This window comes from Mizuhopecten yessoensis, unplaced genomic scaffold (genome assembly GCF_002113885.1).
Source record: "Mizuhopecten yessoensis strain PY_sf001 unplaced genomic scaffold, ASM211388v2 scaffold10409, whole genome shotgun sequence".
NCBI classification, from domain to species: Eukaryota; Metazoa; Mollusca; class Bivalvia; order Pectinida; family Pectinidae; genus Mizuhopecten; species Mizuhopecten yessoensis.
Genome location: NW_018408532.1, coordinates 97,495 through 121,487, shown reverse-complemented (window position 1 = coordinate 121,487; position 23,993 = coordinate 97,495).

Below are 23,993 nucleotides of genomic sequence, written 5' to 3'. Positions count from 1 at the left end.
ATGTTCCGAAGTTTGCTGTGACAGCATTCCTCTCCATTCCTCTCCATGTTCCGAAGTTTGCTGTGACAGCATTCCTCTCCATTCCTCTCCATGTTCCGAAGTTTGCTGTGACAGCATTCCTCTCCATTCCTCTCCATGTTCCGAAGTTTGCTGTGACAGCATTCCTCTCCATTCTTCTCCATTCCTCCCTCTCAATTCCTTTCCATTCCTCTCCATGTTCCGAAGTTAGCTGTGACAGCATTCCTCTCCATTCTTCTCCATTCCTCCCTCTCAATTCCTCTCCATTCCTCTCCATGTTCCGAAGTTAGCTGTGACAGCATCCCTCTCCATTCTTCTCCATTCCTCCCTCTCAATTCCTTTCCATTCCTCCCCATGTTCCGAAGTTTGCTGTGACAGCTTTCCTCTCCATTCCTCTCTATGTTCCGCAGTTTGCTGTGACAGCATTCCTCTCCATTCTTCTCCATTCCTCCCTCTCAATTCCTTTCCATCCCTCTCCATGTTCCGAAGTTAGCTGTGACTGCATTCCTCTCCATTCTTCTCCATTCCTCCCTCTCAATTCCTTTCCATTCCTCTCCATGTTCCGAAGTTTGCTGTGACAGCATTCCTCTCCATTCCTCTCCATTCCTTTCTATGTTCCTAAGTTTGCTGTGACAGCATTCCTCTCCATTCCTCTCTATGTTCCGAAGTTGGCTGTGACAGCTTTCCTCTCCATTCCTATCTATGTTCCGAAGTTTGCTGTGACAGAATTCCTCTCCATTCCTCTCTATGTTTCGAAGTTTGCTGTGACAGCATTCCTCTCCATTCCTCTCCATTCCTCTTTATGTTCCGAAGTTTGCTGTGACAGCATTGCTCTCCATTCCTCTCCATTCCTCTCCATGTTCCGAAGTTTGCTGTGACAGCATTCCTCTCCATTCCTCTCTATGTTCCGAAGTTTGCTATGACAGCATTCCTCTCCATTCCTCTCCTTTCCTCTCCATTCCTCTCTATGTTCCGAAGTTTGCTGTGACAGCATTCCTCTCCGTTCCTCTCCGTTTCTCTCCATTCCTCTCCATTCCTCTCCGTTCCTCTCCATTCCTCTCCATTCTCTCCATTCCTCACCATTCCTCTCTATGTTCCGAAGTTTAAAGTGTTTCATTCACCACACGTTGCACTGGTCCTTATTTCGCTCGTTAACATACTGACTAAAATGTATTGTTTCACATAATACATATCACAGTGAAAGCTGACAATGCCAAACACAAATTTGGTATTATATGCCACTGAAGCCAATGTTGAGGACAAGTGCACCAATATTTTAGTAAACTAAGAAACATGGGTGTCATCCCACTCAGGCGTCACTATATGTCGTATTATTGAGAGTCAAAGGATATAGAACACCCGTGTCAATTGAAAGTGTATTTTGTTAAATCAAAACTAACATATTAACAGATATTTAGATTAATTGTTTGTATTTTGACCAGTTCTTAATCAAATTTGGTGAGTGAGTTTCCGTCAGTTATACGTGAGAACGTCTAATATTGACATTCCAATGCATGAACGCTATGCGTCGCTTTGAGGCGGGGTCAGCCCTAGTTTCCGCACGATAAATACACAATAAATATTGTATCAATCACACATGGGCCGAAATTAAACCATTCCCGCTCCTGACAAAACATCGACTGTTTTGCACACAAGATGTTCGTATAAATTGACATCTACTGTTATGGAATGTTTGCCATCCAATTCTGACGGATGATAAACTCGTTATTCAATGTCTCATATGTAAAGCTTTTTTTGCTTTCCAGTCAAAACTGTTTGACACGAAGCGTTTGATTGGCCACTTATACTCATACAGCAGCGGAATCTTTATGACAAAGATTAAGTACAATGCTATAAAAAGCCGAATTACGTGTGTAGTTTAGCAGAAACACAGTGCGCGGCCTGTCTTTTATTGAAATTCATCCGTCATCAATGTCCAAATCCTATCAGGCGTTCGTCTTGTTGGAGGCCATCTTTGAGAATACATTAAACCTTGTTTACAAATGTTTCCAAAAGTCATTTTGTAAAAATCTTTTGTTAAGAATAATTCATCGATATGATATAATCTATGTGCTGCTCATGGCTGACTTGTATACAATACATAACCCTTTCCATTTCGATATGAAAAATCCGTAAAAGCAAATGCACAGCACACAGAAGCCTTTGATTTATACTCGAACCCGCCACACGTGTGGGGAGCGCTTTGTGTCCTAAATCGTTTGAATCCCCCTTCCACGTAATGGATTAGCGTTGCTCCATCCCTGAATATTAAGTAAGGATTTGTATTGGCGGAGGACGCCATTACCGCACTGGGAAAATACAACTTGATGTTTTTCTGAGAACGTCAAATTTACTGTGAGAAATCTACCGGAGTTAATTTTTACGTTATTCTGTGCTCGATATATATTATTGAGTAAATGAAAAGAATAGTGAACACTTATCGGTGAGTTGGCTTTACCAGGAAACCGATGGGAGCCCACCAGGTATGTTGGCCATCAATCATGGCTGTCCTGGGGTAATCAGTTTGCCGTTTATCTGTGAAGTCCGGACCTTACGATCTAATGGGTCGTAAACATTTGGTCAGTGGCGCAAATACACAGGCTACGGATGTCTTTATTGGTAGTTTGATACACCTGGTGGCTATAGCTTCGATAAGTATTGAGTTGTCTTCCCCTTAATGAAAAAGGGGACAAATTTACATTTTTTTAAATGCACCTTTAAACTTATAACATTCGATATATTTTACGACAAAATTCAATAAATCAAAACAAAGTTTAAGAACGAATACCCGAATATCGATTTACATAATCCGTTAAGACTCAGGGACAGTGGAACGAATGGTCAATTAATTCAAAGAGACCAAATGCAGGAGTCGATGAGATTATAATTATAACAACCCGATAAAATTGGTTTCTGTAAGTGTACGTTAATAATAACATTTATAACTATAATACAACATTTCATATAGTGAACTATATTTAGATGAAAATGACACTCTAAAGGGTTTTACAATCCATTAAGATAAAATCCATACACTTGATAAAAACAGTCAATTCAAGTTGACTTGAAGGTAACAGCAAAGACGATATGGCATCCTGCACGACTATTTCATTCTCTTATTAGTTGTTGGAGTAGGTAAGCAAGATCAAATACTTCCTCTGAAAATCCATTATATAACGACTTCGCACATGCATGCAAGGCCGGATTATACCATTCGGTCAAATCCGCTCAAGAGTAGCCGTTTCCTTCACCACATGTGGTACCTGCCATCTTCAACGACGTATTCAATAATATACTATTAATGCTAATAGTATCCCATTCTTAGTACGGATTATTTTATTTTCCTTTAAAATAATTTAGCGCTTTTGGTTTACTTCCTTAACATGCACGTGTTTAAGTGTATGACGATACTATCTTATTGGATCTGCTTAATATGGTTTCGTCAACTATTTATTAGGAATTAGCTATAGCTTCATCTAATATCATCTGTACAAAAAACACGTGACGAGTAAAATGACGATGCAGAACCTGCCCGAAAGACAAAATCAGAATAAAAAGTGTGAGGATCGATGTTTTGATTAAAATAGGTGTGTTTTGTTTCATTGTTACAAGCTGTAGTTATCGCTTTGACGACGTTTCGAAGGTGACTTAGATTCACATGACAGGTGTTGCTGATGACGCAGAAGACTCTTACCCTCCCGAAGTACCTAACGAAATACTACAGCGTCGACATACCAGGAATTCAACGTAAGGAAAAGACAACAGTCAAAGCTGAGGAGACATAAAACAAACATCCCGGACCACCACATATATATATATATATGTAACACCACATGTGGTACCTGGTATAACATCACTTGGAGAGGGTCAGTTGTGACCTGTGTGACGGTTTTCTACGATTTTTCGGAAAACTTATGCAGACATTTTGTTTCATTCTTTTGGCTTCAGTTGCACTGACGAGTCCTCATTGGACGAAATAAGCACAAGGTGCAGTGACATGCTGACTTTGTATACCCTTATGAACCGATACATCAAATTTGAAAATGGGCGTTTCCTTACTTATTATTTCTAGCAATGCAATACTCATGTAACGGAAGTGTAAGCAATGAAGAGTACTCTTGTACGTTTGTCCTCATTGTTTATAAATGTAAAAATGTATCACTTAGTCCCTTAAAATTGATTTCTCGAATAAGCTTAATGTTAAATTACAACATTTTAATACAATGAATAAGTAAAATTAGTTTGCTGGAAGACACTTATTTTAATTGAGACCGGCGGAAATATTCTGTGGTAGAATATTCAAATGTCTCAAATATGTTTTTGATGTCCGGGTTGTAACGTTCTTGATTTTTAACCACAGTAAAGTTATAAAGTTCCCACAATAAGTATTCAGAAATGTCATCAATATCGAGTATTTTATAACAATTCTTACACTGATTGGTTTTACAAGTATGAAGCCATTTCGTGTATGTTTTGTATTGTAAAATATTAAAAATGTTTCATCTGCATCAAAATTTACATGTGGGCTGTGGTATTCCCACTGAATAACATGTGGGCTGTGGTATTCACCGTGAATAGCATGTGGACTGTGGTATTCCCACTGAGTAACATGTGTGCTGTGGTATTCCCACTGAGTAACATGTGTTCTGTGGTATTCCCGCTGAATAACATGTGTGCTGTGGTATTCCCAATGAGTAACATGTGGGCTGTGGTATTCCCACTGAGTAACATGTGTGCTGTGGTATTCCCACTGAGTAACATGTGGACTGTGGTATTCCCACTGAGTAACATGTGGACTGTGGTATTCCCACTGAGTAACATGTGTGCTGTGGTATTCCCACTGAGTAACATGTGTGCTGTGGTACTCACCGTGATTAACATGTGGGCTGTGGTATTCCCACTGAGTAACATGTGGGCTGTGGCATTCCCACTGAGTAACATGTGGACTGTGGTATTCCCCGTGAATAACATGTTGACTGTGGTATTCCCACTGAGTAATATGTGGACTGTGATGTTCCCACTGAGTAACATGCGGGCTGTGGTATTCACCGTGAATAACATGTGGGCTGTGGTATTCCAACTGAGTAAGATGTGGGCTGTGGTATTCCCACAGAGTAACATGTGGACTGTGGTATTCCCACTGAGTAACATGTGGGCTGTGGTATTCACCATGAATAACATGTGGGCTGTGGTATTCCCACTGAGTAACATGTGGGCTGTGGTATTCCCACTGAGTAACATGTGGACTGTGGTATTCCCACTGAGTAACATGTGGGCTGTGGTATTCCCACTGAGTAACATGTGGGCTGTGGTATTCCCACTGAGTAACATGTGGACTGTGGTATTCCCACTGAGTAACATGTGGACTGTGGTATTCCCACTGAGTAACATGTGGGCTGTGGTATTCCCACTGAGTAACATGTGGGCTGTGGTATTCCCACTGAGTAACATGTGGACTGTGGTATTCCCACTGAGTAACATGTGGACTGTGGTATTCCCACTGAGTAACATGTGGGCTGTGGTATTCCCACTGAGTAACATGTGGGCTGTGGTATTCCCACTGAGTAACATGTGGACTGTGGTATTCCCACTGAGTAACATGTGGACTGTGGTATTCCCAGTGAGTAACATGTGGGCTGTGGTATTCCCACTGAGTAACATGTGGGCTGTGGTATTCCCACTGAGTAACATGTGGACTGTGGTATTCCCACTGAGTAACATGTGGGCTGTGGTATTCCCACTGAGTAACATGAAGGCTGTGGTATTCACCGTGAATAATATGTGGGCTGTGGTATTCACCGTGAATAACATGTGGGATTTGGTATTCACCGTGAATAACATGTGTGCTGTGGTATTCCACTGAGTAACATGTGGACTGTGGTATTCCCACTGAGTAACATGTGGACTGTGGTATTCCCACTGAGTAACATATGTGCTGTGGTATTCCCACTGAGTAACACGTATGCTGTGGTATTCACCGTAAATAACATGTGGGCTGTGGTATTCACCGTGAATAACATGTGTGCTGTGGTATTCCCCCTGAGTAACATGTGGGCTGTGGTATTCGCCGTGAATAACACGTGTGCTGTGGTATTCCCACTGAGTAACACGTGGGCTGTGGTATGAATAACACGTGTGCTGTGGTATTCCCACTGAGTAACATGCGGACTGTGGAATTCCCACTGAGTAACATGTGGACTGAGGTATTCCCACTGAGTAACATGTGGGCTGTTGTATTCCCAATGAGTAACATGTGGGCTGTGGTATTCACCGTAAATAACATGTGGGCTGTGGTATTCACCGTGAATAACACGGGGGCTGTGGTATTCCCACTGAGTAACATGAGGACTATGGTATTCCCACTGAGTAACATGTGGACTATTCCCACTGAGTAACATGTGGACTGTTGAATTCCCACTGAGTAACATGTGGACTGAGGTATTCCCACTGAGTAACATGTGGGCTGTTGTATTCCCAATGAGTAACATGTGGGCTGTGGTATTCCCAATGAGTAACTGGGCTGTGGTATTCCCACTGAATAACATGTGGGCTGTGGTATTCACCGTGAATAACATGTGGGCTGTGGTATTCACCGTGAATAACACGTGTGCTGTGGTATTCCCACTGAGTAACATGTGGACTGTGGAATTCCCACTGAGTAACATGTGGACTGTGGTATTCCCACTGAGTAACCTGTGTGCTGTGGTATTCCCACTGAGTAACATGTGGGCTGTTGTATTCCCAATGAGTAACATGTGGGCTGTGGTATTCACCGTGAATAACATGTGGGATGTGGTATTCACTGTGAATAACATGTGGGCTGTGGTATTCCCACTGAGTAACATGTGTGCTGTGGTATTCCCACTGAGTAACATGTGTGCTGTGGTATTCACCGTGAATAACATGTGTGCTGTGGTATTCCCACTGAGTAACATGTGTGCTGTGGTATTCCCACTGAGTAACACATGTGCTGTGGTATTCACCGTGAATAACATGTGGGCTATGGTATTCACCGTGAATAACATGTGTGCTGTGGTATTCCCACTGACTAACATGTGGACTGTGGTATTCCCCGTGAATAACATGTGGGCTATGGTATTCTCCGTGAATAACATGTGTGCTGTGGTAGTCCCACTGAGTAACATGTGGGCTGTGGTAACATTTGTGCTGTGGTATTCCCACAGAGTAACATGTGTGCTGTGGTATTCACACCGAGTAACATGTGGGCTGTGGTATTCACACTGAGTGACATGTGGACTGTGGTATTCCCGCTGAGTAACATGTGGACTGTGGTTTTCCCACTGAGTAACATTTGAGCTGTGGTATTCACCGTGAATAAAATGTGGGCTATGGTATTCACCGTGAATAATATGTGGGCTGTGGTATTCACCGTGAACAACATGTGTGCTGTGGTATTCCCCCTGACTAACATGTGTGCTGTGGTATTCACCGTGAATAAAATGTGGGCTATGGTATTCACCGTGAATATGTGGACTGTGGTATTCCCACTGAGTAAAATGTGGACTGTGGTATTCCCACTATTCCCACTGAGTAACATGTGGGCTGTGGTCTGAGTAACATGTGGGCTGTGGTCTGAGTAACATGTGGGCTGTGGTATTCTCCGTGAATAACATGTGTGCTGTGGTAGTCCCACTGAGTAACATGTGGGCTGTTGTATTCCCAATGAGTAACATGTGGGCTGTGGTAACATTTGTGCTGTGGTATTCCCACAGAGTAACATGTGTGCTGTGGTATTCACCGTGAATAAAATGTGGGCTATGGTATTCACCGTGAATATGTGGACTGTGGTATTCCCACTATTCCCACTGAGTAACATGTGGTCTGTGGTATTCCCACTGAGTAACGTGTGGACTGTGGAATTCCCACTGAATAACATGTGGACTGTGGTATTCCCGCTGAGTAACATGTGGACTGTGGTTTTCCCACTGAGTAACATTTGAGCTGTGGTATTCACCGTGAATAAAATGTGGGCTATGGTATTCACCGTGAATATGTGGACTGTGGTATTCCCACTATTCCCACTGAGTAACATGTGGACTCTGGTATTCACCGTGAATAACATGTAACATGTGGACTGTGGTATTCATTGTGAATAACATGTGGGCTGTGGTTTTCCCACTGAGTAACATTTGAGCTGTGGTATTCACCGTGAATAACATGCGGGCTGTTGTATTCCCAATGAGTAACATGTGGGCTGTGGTATTCTCCGTGAATAACATGTGTGCTGTGGTAGTCCCACTGAGTAACATGTGGGCTGTTGTATTCCCAATGAGTAACATGTGGGCTGTGGTATTCCCACTATGTGGGCTGTGGTATTCACCGTGAATAAAATGTGGGCTATGGTATTCACCGTGAATAACATGCGGGCTGTTGTATTCCCAATGAGTAACATGTGGACTGTGGTATTCCCAATGAGAAACATGTGGACTGTGGGATTCCCCCTGAGTAACACGTGTGCTGTGGTATGAATAACACGTGTGCTGTGGTATTCCCACTGACTAACATGTGGACTGTGGTATTCCCTCTGAGTAACTTGTGGACTGTGGTATTCCCACTGAATAACATGTGGACTGTGGTATTCCCCGTGAATAACATGTGGGCTATGGTATGTAACATGTGGGCTGTGGTATTCACCGTGAATAACATGTGTGCTGTGGTATTCCCACAAAGTAACATGTGGACTGTGGTATTCCCACTGAGTAACATGTGTGCTGTGGTATTCCCACTGAGTAACATGTGGGCTGTGGTATTCACCGTGAATAACATGTGTGCTGTGGTATTCCCACAGAGTAACATGTGTGCTGTGGTATTCCCACTGAGTAACATGTGGACGGTGGTATTCCCACTGAGTAACATGTTACTCAGTGGGAATACCACCGTCCACATGTTACTCAGTGGGAATACCACCGTCCACATGTTACTCAGTGGGAATACCGCAGCACACATGTTATTCACGCTGAATACCACAGCCCACATGTTATTCTCAGTGGGAGTACCACAGCCCACATGTTATTCACGGGGAATACCACAGTCCACATGTTATTCACGGTGAATACCAAATCCCACATGTTATTCACGGCGAATACCACAGCCCACATGTTATTCAGTGGGAATACCACAGTCCACATGTCGGTGAATACCACAGCCCACATGTTACTCAGTTGGAATACCACAGCACACATGTTACTCAGTGGGAATACCAGAGCACACATGTTATTCACGGTGAATCATGTTACTCAGTGGGAATACCACAGTCCGCATGTAACATGTGGACTGTGGTATTCCCAATGAGTAACATGCGGGCTGTGGTATTCCCACTGAGTAACACGTGTGCTGTGGTATTCACCGTGAATAACATGTAGGATGTGGTATTCCCCGTGAATAACATGTGTGCTGTGGTATTCCCACTGAATAACATGTGTACTGTGGTATTCCCAATGAGTAACATGCGGGCTGTGGTATTCCCACTGAGTAAGATGTGGGCTGTGGTATTCACCGTGAATAACATTTGTGCCGTGGTATTCCCACAGAGTAACATGTTTGCTGTGGTATTCCCACTGAGTAACACGTGTGCTGTGGTATTACCTCTGAGTAACATGTGGACTGTGGTATTCACACTGAGTAACATGTGTGCTGTGGTATTCTCACCGTGAATAACATGTGGGCTGTGGTTTTCCCACTGAGTAACATGTGTGCTGTGGCATTCACCGTGAATAACATGTGCGCTGTGGTATTCACCGTGAATAACATGTGTGCTGTGGTATTCCCACTGATTAACATGTGTACTGTGGTATTCCCACTGAGTAACATGTGTGCTGTGGTATTCCAACTGAGTAACATGTGGGCTGTGGTATTTACCGTGAATAACATGTGGGCTGTGGTATTCACAGTGAATAACATGTGGGCTGTGGTATTCCCACTGAGGAACATGTGTGCTGTGGTATTCCCAATTAGTAACATGTGGACTGTGATATTTACACTGAATAACATGTGGGCTGTGGTATTCCCACTGAGTAAGATGTGGGCTGTGGTATTCACCGTGAATAACATGCGGGCTGTGGTGTTCACCGTGAATAACATGTGGGCTGTGGTATTCCCACTGAGTAACATGTGGGCTTTGGTATTCCCACTGAGTAACATGTGTGCTGTGGTATTCACCGTGAATAACATGTGGGCTGTGTTATTCACCGTGAATAACATGTGGGCTGTGGTATTCGCCGTGAATAACATGTGGGCTGTGGTATTCCCACTGAGTAACATGTGCGCTGTGGTATTCCCACTGAGTAACATGTGGGCTGTGGTGTTCCCAATGAGTAACATGTGGGCTGTGTTATTCACCGTGAATAACATGTGGGCTGTGGTATTCACCGTGAATAACATGTGGGCTGTGGTATTCACCGTGAATAACATGTGGGCTGTGGTATTCCCACTGAGTAACATGTGTGCTGTGGTATTCCCAATTAGTAACATGTGGACTGTGATATTTCCACTGAATAACATGTGGGCTGTGGTATTCCCACTGAGTAACATGTGGGCTGTGGTATTCACCGTGAATAACATGTGGGCTGTGCTATTCCCACTGAGTAACATGTGTGCTGCGGTATTCCCACTGAGTAACATGTGGACTGTGTTATTCCCACTGAGTAACATGTGGGCTGTGGTATTCCCACTGAATAACATGCGGGCTGTGGTATTCACCGTGAGTAACATGTGGGCTGTGGTATTCCCACTGAGTAACATGTGGGCTGTGGTGTTCCCAATGAGTAACATGTGGACTGAACAATATATTTGGTTTGATTTTCTCATTTTATAACATGCGGGCTGTTGTGTTTCCCCTTAATCAACTGTGACCAGTTGTATTCCTACTGAATTACGTGTGGGCTATGTAGCCTAATGGTGTATCCCCTGAATTACATGTGGTCTATGTTGTGTCTCTAGGGTACATGTGACATGTATCACTCCTTCTGAATGACGCTGGCTTTCATGACTTCCAAGAACCGCCGAATATGCCATGCTTCATTTAACAAGTTTTTAATACTGATTTCAGACAGCTAATTTAAGTATCAAATATTACCTTGTCATTCATGCAGCATTTAAAACGATTAGCTTAAATTTGAAGTTGTAGTACGTATTGGAATATTGCTAAATACGGACTTTTCAAGACAATAGTGCAACCCCATTAATACTGGTAGGCTGTTGCTTCGTGCTATTCATTGTATCTGTAAGTAAAATATTGCTGATTCAAGCTATGTACAGAACATTCTTAATATATTTTTCTATGTTAAGTATACGACAAACATCTAAAATCCTCTTTTTTTTTTATACGAGAACATAGGTCTAAAATATTGATCAATGACCTGGGCGGTTTACGTCATGATATGAATGTCATATTTTCTTCGACCAATCACATACGTCCAATCATATATCTACACGAAATATTACAGAACATTGAAATGTGTCCCTCAGTTTGTACCTACTACTATATACTTTTTGAGGATTTGAAATAAACGCTCAGCTTATGAAAATCAATCTCCATTGACTTAATTACGTAATTTGACATTTTATGTTTTAAAACCCCTACCGGATTGAAACAAGAGATACTCGTGTTTTGCTATGTTAAATTATAACCTCCCTAGTGTTTGTTTAAAAATATGTTAAGTCAACATGTCACAGTGTCCTACTTTGGGCCAATAATCAGTAACGTCAGTGAAATTGTTACCCCTTTAATGGGATAAATATAGGGCCCAGCGAGGAGTAGGGGTGATAATAAACCTTGGTCCCAATACCCAGTATCTCAATGGAAAAGATTAACGTATCACTCCTCTAAGCCCGTATACCAGTGCATTGTCAACCAGGTGACGCTAAGATTAATATTAGAACCAAATGTCGGTGTACTGAGTGTTTTATTTTAGTCGTGTTTGTGATATGCTTGTAATTTTTCTTATAAATATATTTTTTAAATTCTTATAACGAAAGAAGTGTCTGTTTATTTCTAAATTTGAACATTCTTATTGATATCAAGCGTAAAGAAAAGTACAAATGTGACATTCTTATAAAATTACGCATCAGAATTGTTTTGTTTTTTCAGTTTTTGTATAAATTGCATTGCGTCAAATAGTAAGCCTGATGACTGGGCAATCACAGCTTAACATAAACACCTCTTCTCAAGACTATACAAGTACATTTTGCTTGCAATAGTACATATCTACGATTTGCTACATGACAAAACAATTTTGAACTCAGCAAAAAAAAAAATATCAAAAAGGAACAAAGTACAGGGAAAGGAAACATATATATTATATTGTATATTTTAAGTATATATTAAATACGGCTGCATTACACATACTAACAACAAACTCTAAACAACTCATCTGTTCAATTGTTCCTGAAACATGTTTGTAGTAGTTTATATTGCAAATATAATGTAAGGCAGAATTTCTAAAAGTGATGGTAACAGTTGAAGGTAGGATAGCTAGAGAGGCAGAGATTGAAAGATGCACTTGTAAATTGAAGACTATACATCAAATAACTTGTACAAACAGTCAGTAAAATTTTCAACTAGGTTTTTTTCCAGTTTTTATTAAACGAAAGTTTACATACGAAAGTATATCTTTATGGATCATAATAACGACATAGCTTAATTAACATATCATTTCTTAGTTGCTGTAAAGTAAACATTCCCTCCTATTCTGATAAGAATTTACAAGCACATGATAGGGCATTTGTGAAACTAACATGGTAACAAGGTTTTGATAGCATGCACTGCGTTTTGTGACTTGATTAAATTAGTAGAATAATAAAGATGGGATACGAATATTAAGTTTAGAGGAGTTGTTGTTCTTTTCTTTTTTAGATTTGAAAATACTTTAAAAATGATACTTTCGGAAAGGCTAATACCACTAATGTTGCTTCAGAGACGTATAATACATGTATTTATACGTCTCTGGTTGCTTGTACAAAAGATGATCTATTGGTAAGATCATAGATCTGCATTTGATGTTGGTTTTCAGTGCTATACTCATATTTTGCACAAGTAATTAAACTAAGATTGATGACGATACTTCGTGTCATTAAACAAGAAATGTTCGGTTTTATCAAAATGCAGTAGAATATAATCATTTTCTGAAGGTTACCTATGGGATGGTACTGTTGTCACATTGTGACAAAAATACATCTTGCTTGACTGATAATTTCGACTCATAAAAAAGCATTTTGAAAGCAAATGGAACTTAATTATAATCCCATGTAAAATGATTTGTTGAATCGAGCAATAATGAAAAGGCTGGCTTAGAGGCCGGGTGTGTGGTCAATAGGAATTATACACCAGATGGCGCTGGCCACATTATGGATAAAAGGTCAGGGAAGTTGTGCTCTATTGGACATGTCAGATGACCGGCACCAGATTTGAATCCGTGGCTTTGGAAGCACTAGCCCTTAAAATACCATGCCATATGATATTGTGATTGTAATGAAATCCTTTTGTTTTTTTAAAGGTTTTCGTGTTATGGTATAGTTCCATGTTAGTTTTATGTTGACGTTCTTATTAGTCTTGTCCGTCAGTAATGTAGATCAAAACTGAGTAACTATGTGATCAAAATAAATAATGTATGCTGGGGTGAAAAGAAATGATAGGGATAAGCGAGAGAGGCATTTGTAGATATCCCTTGAAATTTGCTTTAAAGACTTTCATTAAAGAAATAAATTGATAATAGAATACCGAAGTGTCAACCAACCATAATATTTGAAATCGTAATCGATAAAAATAGGGCAAAATAACAACACAAGAAAGGTTTACATGGCGATCCTAGGAATAAACATGGAAAATAAGACCAGATGTTCCTCAAGGGTAAGTGACCTATACTTCATCGACCGCTACCCACGATGTAAGTATAGGTCCAATCTTCGTAATGGCATGTCCTCATAGCGACAACTGGGGTAATCACAACAAAAACTGATCGATACTGACAAACCTTACCTACATTTTTAATGCATTTGATGGGAACCATCGGATACCACATGTGGTAAAGATTCAGAATATCATGATTTTTTTCTGCCTTCTTATTTTTTTTTTTATAAAAATGAACAAAAATAACTAAAATAGTTACAATGTATTTCTGTCTATCGAAACTAATTTTCTTAGTTTTGTATTGAATATCAAACCACGGTGAAATTTTGTTGGTCGATATGTATAAGTATTGTTCTAAATATCAGGCGTGCTAAAAACTCATATTGATACAATATGTATATTATACTAACATATATAATATATAACTACACAACACTAGTATACTCAGAGTTGTACTGTATAGTTGTGGTACATGATAATGCTATGGTTTAATAACAGTTGTATTGAATACATTTATTTAATTGGAATATCTGTTATACTAACAACTGTACTGTATTGCTATGCTGCACCAGATATATAAGGTATCCTAACTGCTGTACTTTATATCTCTGATACACCAGAATATCTAGCTGCACTGTACTGGGTATAAGCTACACTAGAATTCTTTCTTTGGGTGGAAAGCATCAATTTAATTATTGACCAATCATAACAATCCCACTGGGCCGTCCGTCAATGGAAACTTGCTGTTCAGATTGAGTTGAAGCGAAAATATTCTTAAGTGTTCACATTGTAATTCGAGTTAACAATTATATCTTATAAAGTGATCATGACACATGAAGAGACATCCCTTATCGTAGTAGTAAATGGGCATATGATCCCACTGAAAAAATTAACGACCAACGCTTCTGTTGAAAAATGACGTACGTGACTATGGCATCATAGTTCGAGTGCATTTGGAAAGATATTTTCTTTTCTTAACACAAAACTTGGCATACGTAGTTCCAAAATATCAAACAGTGGAATATAACTTATGCAGTGTGCTATAAATCTTTCCAAAGTACTTTAGACTAGTGATAAAATGGTAATCACCAATACTTATGTAAAAATATACGATATTTAACCAACGGGAAACCAGTACATAGAGTTAGCATACAGACAATGGTATTTGTATAGGTAGGGAATCTTAAATCGGATGTTTACTAATATTTTACTAGTAGCACTAAGGAACACTAACATCTGGCCTTGTTAATCTAGGTTATAGTTTTACAAATAAAGTTATAAACATGTATGCAGTTACAAACACGTTGTACTAACAGTAACATCAATATTGACATTATTGTTGTTGGTGCGATTTAAATGTTCTCTCAATAAAAACAACTTTTGAAGTATTTTAACAAAAGAAAATGCATGAATCCTATTGTTATGAAAAACAATATCAAAGGACAGATCAAAGAAAAACGGACACCGTGTTTATGTAAAATATGTCACACATGTCTACTAAGTAGGTGTCATCTCGTCTTATAATGAAATCTCGTCCTATAGTGAACTTCCGCACATGGAGTTATAAACTCACTGTCATTTAAAATGAAAGCTCACTGTATCGATAAGATGAATGAAAGCGATGCCTATTTGTTATCCTCTTTGATGCTTTTTATGTCATACGATCTGGAGATGGTTCTATTATTCCCAGTTTCACATGTGTTATATTAGACGTGACCAGAATTAATCTATGGTCTTAATTCAATTAAATTCTCTCCCATTATTTCTATTAATGCTCGGCAGTTCATCTTATACGTTTTGACGTCTATTGCTGTAGGGGTATTGCCAGTCGTTATTGAACGTGTGTGTTTGGTGGGTTGTCATTTCTATTCAGCAGTGTTTATGTGAAATATCTGTTATGTTCAGGCTATAAACAGCAAATAGTAGAATCGTTCAGTCTTCCGGATATTACAGTTCTTCATAAGAAGGATGAACACCCAAAGTCAGCATTAATTGGATGTCTGCATTATGAATCATATTTGTTTTCTATAACTCAATCTAATTTAGAATTACTATGTATTTACATATATACTGATTAAGCTGAAATGTATTGAATCATATATTGTGCTGAAACCTGATGAAATGAGTTCTTCGGAAGATTTTCTTGCTTGGTATTATTTGAAGGCAGAAAATTTCAAGAGAAAGATGTAGATATGATTCCGACATGAGAAATGATAAATTTAAATGCATGTAACATGAATTATGTAGCAAAAATACCAAAAATAATAAAACACGTGAAACATTAATACTGGAAATAATACAAATAGATAAAGCAGAAATATTGAAAATAATATCAAAATATAAAGAATAATTTTTGAAAATTAATATGTAAATGAAAAATGTGTGTCTAATTCAAAGCAGTCAGCACGTGTCACGAAGATGCTCTGGGTAACGACTAAGACTATTTGTTATTTAGCTTCCATTGCCTTAAATAAATATACGATTAAAAAAAATATATCACAAAGAGTAAAAAAAAAAAGAAACATCACACTTTTTCATTATCAAAATTGTTTTATGTCTTCAAAGAAAAATGAATAAATTTGTGCTTGAAATCAACGATATCACATTTTAGTATAATCAAATTTATACAGTGGCAAATATTAGTATTTTCCGAAGATTTTTCATTATATATAAAGTAGCAATATATTTCATGAATAACGCATTAAATACAATGTCTTTCAGTGAGAAATATTTTGAATATCATTAAATACCATAAACATAGCTCTCACATAGCACAAACACATACTGTACAACAGGTGACCTCCCTTTGCCACATTTTGAATAATCAGATCAACTTTATTTAAACTCAAGTCATAAAAAACATCACTACATCTCCAAAAAGAAACAATAACAGTCAATAGAAAAAAAATACACCAGCGATTCTTAATGATGTGGATTTGTCTTCAGTTCCACGGTTAACAATTTTAGGTATCAAAAAGTTCACAAAACACGAAAATAATTTAACACACACAAAAAAAAAAAAATGTACGTTAGGTGAACAAAGAATATTTAGATTTTGTCATGGTGATTTGCTCTACTTGTTTTACAGATTTTTATTTCTTTTAGTGACAGGGGATAAGATGACGGATGACACAAATAGCACCGGAAATCACGAAAAGCCCGATTTCTTGATCCAGTGACCAATAAATTAAAAATCTCATTTTGTCAATGCTTTGGAAGAGTTTTTATGAAAAGTAAAGTTGAATCTCCACTTTTGGTGTCTACACCTGACTTATTTTCCGTGTCAAATGATTTATGCAAATTACAAAAAAAATAAATAAAAAAAAAATGGTCCAAGCACAGAATCCATGCTTGAGCATGTGAACGGTTTCATGATTTCCAATTTGCGCTTGTGTGTCGATACTATGATCTTTGTATCATTCTACTTTAACTCCTTACTAACTGACATTGATTAACAGAAAAACATCATGAAAGCTAACGCTTTTTGTTCTGATGTCTCCTCGAGTCTTCTTGTTGCCTATTTAAACACTGTGTTCCAATTGTGTCCTTGTGGGTTGGAACTCACATGCATATCTTTCTTTTCTGAACCTATACATACAAATGCCTTTGTTTTGTTTTTTTGCTCTTTTTCTTTTTAGATATTCTTTTTGATAATTGGTTCTTTAAAGTTTTGAAACGCGTATATTGATTTATTAATATATTTGAAATATAAAGAAATCTTTTGAGCGAGACATGTAAAGACAAATAATTTACTATACATACAAACCTATATAAATGATTGGCTCTGAACATAGAAGGACTTACTACAATAATACAAACCTATATAAATGTTTGGCTCTGTAATATGTCTGTATTATATAGCGTGTATAAACACGGCATTATCGTTTTATTCCGTCTGCATCAACCCGTTCCTTTTGAATCCATGTATCAGATTTAAATTCAGACCAATAAAAAGCAACGGTATCAGATTTAAACACACTATTTTATAATTGTTAAATACCTTGACCTTTTACAAATGTATCTCTCGTGAGACAGTTTGCTCATAGTGGTGTCTAGGCGACAGCCAGAGTCTTGTAAACACAGGTATCAGGAGACACTAAATGCATATCATCTGTGTTTAATAGGTATGGATGTTCGTCTGATTGTTTTGTATCGGTTGGTTTATTTATAAACTTATTGTAAACAAGATTAAAGAATATTCCAAAATCCGGATCAGGTTATTACTATTCCCGAGGTTTTTATGTAAGTAAATCCACATATCAGACAATAAACGATTTACTACTGACAGACTTATTTACGTGTGAAGATGTGATATGTTGTCTGGAAATCTGCTTCAAATATAAATGGCCTAAGGATGGAATAATATTGGCTTGACATTAACTATTATCAATAGCGTATTTCTAACCTTTCTAGCAATACTTTCATGTATATATACTATATAAAAATGCATTATGAAATAAAATCCGCCCCCCCCCCTTTCAAAAATAATATTATCTCAACAAAGAAACAAATAATAGAATACTAAAGAAAAGAAAACGAAAGGAGGTTGAATAAAGGAAAAGGGTAGTTAAAAAGGTACCATAGCTTCAACACATAAACACAAAATGGATTTATCATTGGACTCAAAAGGACAACAACGGGACCACCGAAATAAATTGATATAGAAAAAACAAAGATAAACTACCGACTTAAAACAAGCAGCTTACATCGCTCTTCAGGTTTATTTTAAAATGATAGCGCTATGACTTCACAATTACATGTCATCACACTACAATAGTAACGTGACGTCACAATGCACACCAGGATGGTAAACAAACTAGCGACTTTCTTTATTGTGACTTGTTACGACTATATTTAAATATTTTGATAAAAATAATCTTCTTTCTTTTCTCTTAGAATAGAGTTGGTTGAATATGATTGGTACACAGGTAATACATCCAATGTATTACAGGCACATTCAGGAATATGTTTATTACATTATACATTATGTAACACGTAATCTTCGTAAAAATTCGGTTATAGTTTGTCGTCATGTACAGCATATGTGTTCTGAGTTCATTGCTAAATTGACCGATATAAAATTCACCACATTTAGAACAAATTATTGCATATATCATACTTTTTATGATACATATCTATAACCAAACAAAGAACAGGTGAACAGAACAGAACATCGTTCCATGCACCATCGCCAGTATATCTTCCCTTGTGTATAATAAAGCATTTCAGGGTATATTCTTGAGTTGCTGTATTGTAGTTTAGGTCAAATATGAATATATGGTCATAAATAATGTTACCTGTGATGATTATTTAGATCATAAAAACTATGTCTTTTGTTATAAGGTCATTTTTAATCTTATTTTTAACTACTTTTTCTATTCATAGCATTAAAGACCTGAACACATACATTAAGTTACCACAATACCCGTCTGTTATTTACAAACTTATTTACAAAACGCCTATTAAGAATATCAAACTAATAGATAAAAAACCTTCAAATAGTTTTGGTACTTTGAATTTTGTTTGTATATTTACTGGATTATCATAAAAATAAAAGTTACCCAAACATAGTTTTACACTCGTATTGGTTAATATTCATTCATGATGAAAAGCCGTCTTGGTCTCTGTTTTCTAAATGATAACCTAAATTGAACCTAAACGAACATCACCTTTCCCTTCGCCCGACAAAATAATTCCACTCTCGTACTGTCGATAGCTGAGCGGACGTAATAGACGCAGTTTATTCCCCCAATATGAGGCACCCCACAGAATCTTCATTGCCATCTATTGCCTACGATAGGGATCGGATTTCCCACAGGAACGCTGAAGAAATTAAAAGACATGTTAAGAGCCATCAATGCAATGATTGATTTGCATCACTGGTAAACAGCAATTAATTGAGCCTCTATGTGACCTTATTAGGGAGGGTATGTTCCGCCTAATGACCCCTCCCAACAGACTTCTTATTGATGATCTATCATCTCGCACGTGCACGTCAAAGGCAACCAATCAGCAAGGTCGGTACATTTCAATACGACAAACGGTGAAATATAATGCCGAAATGGTTAATTTGTTTATATTAAAGGAATTAAAAGCGGTTGTATTCATCCATTGAAAACAGTTAGTTAGATCGTGTGAAAATACATAATCGTAGTTAGAGGTGATGACGAATCGCCATAACTGATTTCTGTCGAGCTGCTAAGTTTACACGTCATCACTTATGTTAGATGGCTTGTCTTAGCGTAAAGTAACCATTCTCAAGTGTTTATTTGTGGAATAGTCTTATATTTCCTATATTTTTTTCTCTCATTTTTTTTTTCATTTGTTCCTTTCTCGTATTATGTTAAACTAAATCAGTCTAGGCTTTTGTTTTATTCCACAGGTTTATTTTCAATTCATAATGATATATATACTAACTTCGCACTTGAAGGTGTGTAAGTAGTATTTTAAGGAATTGTTTTCTTTCAATGTTGTCAATATTTTCGTTTAAAAAATAAAAAATAAATAAAAAATGGAATTAAAAATCATCTTTAAATATATCCAATAGCTGTAACAATGATAATCAGAGAATAGGCAATTGTGAAATACATTTCGGTTAATGAATATTGATAATATTGGATATTAATTCATTTGAACTTTTAAGTTATTGATGTAAAGCCCTTGCATGAATGGACAGGACCGGATAAAAGCACCAAATAGAGATATACGACCACACCAGTCGTTGTAGCACTGAACCGGAGCACGCTAGTTGGTGAGGATTTAGCGGTATCCGTAGATAAGCCATTCTCATTAGACAGTCTGTAGGCATCGCTTGCCACTACACAGAGACATCGCGTAAATTACCCCATCAGATGGAACAGGGCGATTCACATCGCTTTCTTCTACAGCAAAAGGCTGCATTATGCCCTTCACTGTTTGTATCAATAGACACATCAATTAATAATATCCAATTGGGGCAATAAATCATCTATTTTCCATTGATCGATAGTGTCAACAACACGTGTTATGGGTCTACTGGTCGGCGTTTAGCGTGTTTTTCACAGGAGTCCAAGCCAGCTTCGTCCAGGCAAAGCCTCGCCAATAAGCGACAGTGTATCTCGGCGATAAATGGCAGGCGCGGACGGGAATGACATGCTAGGGACGAATGGGCTCGCCCCCTGTCCTCTGATGACAATGGCGGACAGTCTTTGTTCTCCTCTGGTCCTCAATTGAAAAAGGCCTGCACTTTGATCAAATAGGGTTATTGTATGCGGACTTCTGTTGCAGGAAGTACAGATGTATTTCATTGGAAGGTTTAATGCCGTATAATTCCTTTGAGTAGGAGCGGCACTCTATTTTTGTGCCAGCTTACCTTCATTTATAACCAAGGCTCTTTAAACATGAAATCTTTGGCGACCCTGAATGAAATATCCAAGCTTTCATCGGAATTCTGATTTCCTTTATCATGGAACGTACTCAAGTAAAATGCGGATTTGTATCTGTCCGAGGTTAAATGGCCAGCACAATGCTAGCCTATTGACGGTATTGGCAAATCTGACACTGACTAAATACCTGCCCACAGAAGTCTTTACCTAGCATTGTAAACCCATTTGTTACTGCTGAAACAAGATATAGCATCATTACAATATTGATATTGGACTCAACCAGCACAGTCGACGTTACGACTGTAGGTCTTCCTGTTCACTTCCTCATTCACCAGCTCCGGCGGCAACAGTCGCAGTGGAACATCTTCTGTTTAAACATATCTGTATATCATCGAATATTATATAATAGCAATGTTTACGCAACAGAAGCAAATCACCCCAGCAAATAAGTGCTTGCATTTCATTTCAATACAGAAGTCAATATTTCTTTTATTAACACATCATGGGAGGCAATGGTAATTAATGTACAAGTACATTGATTATTTTGTAAATACATGACACGTTTGTAAATTTCACTGATTCCGTGAGACAAATGGTCAGCGCTTCGTAAATGTTATAATCTTACATGAGAGGTATTTGATCTAGTATTAGACGTTACGAAATGAGGACAGACATGGTGTAAATCTGTTCTGAAATATTAGATATTACGTTTTGAGTTTTGAAGAAAACCCAGTAAACTTATAATAATAGAGAAATAACGATAATATACTTTTTGATGGAAAATAAAATCATATTTTAAAGATAACTTTTTTTTTCATACATCTGGTCATATGAATCATGATAATATCTAACAAAACGTAGCTTATATTTCTAATTCTCTTACCTAGGTACCAACACTTTGAAGTCTTGTTTTCATAGAGCTGAAACCTAATCCATTTTTGTCACGACATGTAAGCCTACTTCACTCATGTTCATAGTTTCGTAAACTATACGGTTTACTGGCATATCAAATATATATAATTTGTTCTGTAACATAATATGTTTGTAAGTTTCACTGATTTCGTGTGACATATGGTCAGAGCTTCGTAAAGGTTATACTCTAACATGAGAGGTATCTGTTCTATTATTAGTGATTATCTTTGGAATTATCTACATATATGTTGAATATGTCAACAGCATCGTATTAGAATCTAGAGGTAATATAAATGTAATGTAAAGGTATCAGTGGTCACGTTAAACTTGAGTTTTATACGGGCAGTTGACAGAAGGCCCCATTAGATATATGTAGCTGACTCCAACAGACGGTTTGATTCCTTAGTACATGGTAGGAATGGCTAGGCCACCTGTAAACACAGGTAAGTATTGAAGTAATTCGAAAGTGCTGATCAGGGTAATTCCGAAAAGTTTATCAGTTTACCAGCCCCATCCATATTTATCATTTAAACAACCATACCAATTAACTGTCTAATCTGCGTACACACTGCTAAGCAATGATTTTTAACAAATGACATTACACCACAGTGTGATGTTTAAATTAATTATTATTTTATTATCAGTTTAGTTCATAACAACCAATTCAAAAACACAACTCAGTTACTGATTGCCGGTTTCTTGCATCATTTCCTATCGAACTTACTGTTTACATTGTCTCAAATAGTTTATCAGTGTTTGACGTCTCTAGCTTGAGAGGGTAGTAATTGATAAATAATTCATATCAATACAAACATGTTTAATTTTGAATAGCTTGAAGACGGAAAGAAAAAGAAAAGATGAAAATTTTGTTCCTTTGTTTCCTGTTGTTGACTTGCATTACAAAATTATAGTTTGTTAACATATTTTATATCAATTGGCCGATTCTAAGAGGTAATGAATTAGCGTATGTGATTTTGTAACTGAAATTGGTAATACCTAGAGACTGTATTACCATGATGTAAAATGAATGCAATAGGATTTGACATTTTTATAATCGTTTCTTGAAACAGTCAGAACTCTGTATATGTATATAATCATTTTATCGGAAACTTACTTTAATGCACTGCGCATTTCTGTTAAAAATCCATAACCTACTACAGTGTTCTTTTTTATTGTAAATATATACACCAACACAAATTTAATGTTTGCACTTATTTTGTGTATATTCTTATATGATATAAAGGTTGTTTCTCATTCAACGGAATATACAATAACGATATATTCATAAACTAACGTTAGACGTACGGAAATATATAAGATACTTTTTATTTATCTAAAAAGCATGGGAACATGATACTAAATTAAATCATTTTAGAACACCTGCCTATCCTGAATACTTGTAAGTTCTGAATTTCCTACAAACCGTATGCATCTCGTTACAATCAGATTTCTCCTTTCCTTTCTGTTCTGTGTGTCCTTTTTTTTTTACTTGATGTTTCAGTTAAGATACAAATCAATAGCTTCAGTTCAAGACCTTTTAAAGTTTAAAGCGTCAGTCATTTCCTTTCGAAGAAATAACTGTTTTTTTAAATAACGATCTGTTTATGGCGTGTCGTGTAGAATAGTGTTGCTACTTTTCGCTTGAACGATAGTAATCTTTTGTTAAATTCTGCATTACTCGGTATGATTAATTAATAATTCCATGATTCGGTACCACCAACCTTCATTATCTCAATAACACATCAAATCAGACATTCAAATTAATTTCGAGACAATTTTACAATATAATCGCAATTTGTACTTAAAGATTATCATTTTGAACCACTTAATGT